Genomic DNA, 3883 nt, shown 5'->3' with positions numbered 1-3883 from the left:
CATCCACATCCACACCACAACGCTCCTTCACTTCCTTGGCCTCCCCCTCCCTCTCCCCCCCTCCACCTCACTCACATACTCTCTCCTCGTCAGTCTCTCACTCTCCATCCTCTCCACATGGCCAAACCACCTCAGTGTGTCGCTCCTAACGCTTCCTATCACATCCACATTCAGCTTTTTGTAATTCAAGGAAGAAGGAACCCAAGGCCAGGAGCCCGTAAGACTGATCCCTCAAAAAAAAAATAAATGAATAAATAAATAAAATAAATCAGATAAGCCTGGAAGTTATAAAGAGGATGATATAGATCTTAACTATGTCCTGAAGGTTATAAAATATCCCTTGAGGTGAGATAAATCGCTTGTGGAAATGCGATAAGGATGAAGATATGTCGTAAATGCCATAATACTTTCATTGTTCCCTCTTATAGGCCAGATAAAGGCCAGTATTTTCATCTGCTGCAGCACCCTAACACCGACTCCTTAGCGATTTATTTTTGGATATGGCTGGTTAATATCCTTATGTACGCTATTTATGTAGAGAGGAGAGAAGAGGAGAGAAGAGAAGAAAGAGAGGAGAGAAGAGGAGAGGAGGAGAAAAGAGAGGAGAGAAGAGGAGAGGAGGAGAAAAGAGAGGAAAGGAGAGAAGAGGAGAGGAGGAGAAAAGAGAGGAAAGGATAGAAGAGGAGAGGAGGAGAAAAGAGAAGAGAGGAGGGATGAGAGGGGAAACAGCCTATGTATATAGACAGACAGATGGCGATATTGGAAGGATTTATTTAACGCAGAATAGGATAGTAAGGTGTAATAGACAAAATAATTCGCTAAGGAAAAAGTGTTAGGTAACTTAATATCCTTTTGTACGCTATTCATTTAGAGCATGGCGATACTGGAAGGATTTATTTTACTTAGAATAGATCAGTTAGGCGTGATAGACAAAATAAATCGCTTACGAAAAAGTGTTAAGCAATTTACTGAGTATCCTTTTGTACGCTATTTATGCAGAGCGTGTCGTTATTGGAAGGATTTATTAAACACAGAAATAGGGCAGTTAGCAGTAATAGACAAAATAAATCGCCTAGGAAAAAGAGCTAGGGAGCTTAATCAACATCCTTTTATGCGTTATTTACGTAGGTCATGGAGATACTGGAAGGATTTATTTAACGCAGAATTGGACAGTAAAGTGTAATAGACAAAATAAATCTCCTAAGAAAAAGTGTTACGGAGCTTCCTTAACCAGCGAGAACACGGGTCAAGGAGGTGGATCTACAGGAGAGAGAGAGAGAGAGAGAGAGAGAGAGAGAGAGAGAGAGAGAGAGAGAGAGAGAAATGATGACACAAATTAAAAGAGAAATAGCTTTATTATGGCGGAATGATAGAGGGCTGGGGTGTCGAATTGGAATTTTGTAATTGGAAGTAAATTGTTTGAAGATGGCAAAGAAATAACTAAGAAAAGACGACACAAGCTTGAAGATATTAAAGAAAAGAGTGAATGATAAAAGAGAGTGAGAGATAATAAAGAGAGAATGGTAATAAAGAGCAAGAGAAAGAAGCTAAGAAAAGAAGACACCAGCTTGGAGATATTAAAGAAAGGAGTGAATGATAAAAGAGAGTGGGAGATATTAAAGAGAGAAGGGTAATAAAGAGCAAGAGAAATTAGAGTGAAAAATATTGGAGAGATAACACAGAAAAGATGAAAGAAAAGAGTGAAAGAGAGTAAAGAGTAAGAGATATTAAAGACAGGAAAATATTAGAAAGATAACACAGAAAAGGTGAAAGAAAAGAATGAAAGATAGTAAAGAGGGAGAGAAATTAGAGACAGAAAAATATAAGAGAAAGAATGGTGAAAGAAAAGGGTGAAAGATATAAAGGAGTGGATTATATTAAGAATTGAAATAGTGAGAAAAATGGAAGAGAGAAGTGATAGAAAAGAGTGAATGATGAAAAAGAGTTAGAGATAAAGATTGAGAGATATTAGAGAGAGATATAACAGAGAGAAGTGAAAGAAAAGAGCAAAAAGACAGAAATGGTGACAGATAGAAGTGTCAGTGATGGTGAAGGGTGAGAGAGGTGAGGGTTGGGATGCTGACCTGGCCTTCTGTGAGTCGACTTGAGGAGGCCAGGTGGTGGTGACACGGCTGTACCATTAGTTCTGTGGAGAGAGAGAGAGAGAGAGAGAGAGAGAGAGAGAGTTACAGAAAGAGGTGTGTGTGTGTGTGTGTGTGTGTGTGTGTGTGTGTGTGTGTGTGGAGGAGAAGAAGAGAAGATTTACGCCAGTATGTATGAGAAGTAGACTTAGGCCAGTATGAAGGAGAAGACTTAAGCCAGTATGAAGGAGAAGAAGACTTAGGCCAGTATGAAGAAGACTTAGGCCAGTATGAAGAAGAAGACTTAGGCCAGTATGAAGGAGAAGACTTAGGCCAGTATGAAGGAGAAGACTTAGGCCAGTATGATGGAGAAGACTTAGGCCAGTATGAAGGAGAAGACTTAGGCCAGTATGATGGAGAAGACTTAGGCCAGTATGAAGGAGAAGACTTAGGCCAGTATGAAGGAGAAGACTTAGGCCAGTATGAAGGAGAAGACTTAGGCCAGTATGAAGGAGAAGAGGACTTAAGCCAGTATGAAGGAGAAGAGGACTTAGGCCAGTATATAAGAGGAGAAGACTTAGGCCAGTATGAAGGAGAAGACTTAGGCCAGTATTAAAAGAGGAAGATTTAGTCTCGTATTATTAACCTCTGAATCTGGTGACATAATTTCTGTTTTACTCTTCATCCTATCAGATAAACAGGAACAGGAGATAAACCAGCACTGTCTAATAGTCTGACCGGCGCGAGAATCGAAATCGGGTTCTTCTAGTTGCCGGCCAGATGTTCTAACCAATATACCATGAGCTACTCCTGATAGTGTGGATGGATGATTCCTACACACCACCTGAACTGCAGCCACGAACAATAAGTCACTTAAAGGTAAAGATAAAAATCATATTATTTCTTATCCTCTCCACACTACAAGCTCCTAACTCCACTTCCACTGCTCTTCTTCGTGACTATTACTTCTCATCCTCCTCCACACTACACACTCCTAACTCCACTTCCACTGCTCTTCTTCATGACTATTATTTCTCCTTCTATCCACACTACACGTTTCTAACTCCTCTTCCACTGCTCCTCTTCGTGACTATTATTTCTTCTGCTATCCACATTACGCATTCCACACACTGGTGGTGGAGAGGGACGCCTTCATGTGGTGGCACTGATATATCTGTTTTGGTGGATCTGCCTTGTTATACCCTCAACTCCCTCCCTGTCCTCCCTAGTACTACTACTACTACTGCTATTGCTACTACTACTACTACTACTACTACTACTACTATTACTACACCTAGAATTAGTACTACAAGTATTACTGCCACTGCTACTACTACTTCTTCTACTACTGCAATTAGGGTACCACTACCACTACTGTTATTAGTAATACTATCAATAATACCTTCATTACCATTACTATCATTGCTACCTCCTCCACCACAAACTACTACTGCTACTACTGGTACTACTACTACTACTACTACCACCACAACCATCACCACCATTACCATCATCACCACCACTACTACTCCTACTACTACTACTACTACAACTACTGTTACCATCATCACCATTACCACCACTACTGTTACTGCTACTACTACTGCTACAACTACTACTACTACAACTACTACTACCACCATCACCACCATTGCCACTACTACTACTACTACTACCACCGCCACTACTACTACAGCTACACATCCCACAATAACTCAGCTTCATGTCTTTTCGTTGTCATGGCGACGCATCAAACTCTCGCACCCATACATTAATGTGATTACCAAAAAACCTTATGCAAC

Source organism: Coenobita brevimanus, chromosome 37 (genome assembly GCF_032717465.1).
Source record: "Coenobita brevimanus isolate Jiangsu-jjx chromosome 37, ASM3271746v2, whole genome shotgun sequence".
Taxonomy (NCBI): domain Eukaryota; kingdom Metazoa; phylum Arthropoda; class Malacostraca; order Decapoda; family Coenobitidae; genus Coenobita; species Coenobita brevimanus.
This window is presented reverse-complemented; position numbering follows the sequence as displayed.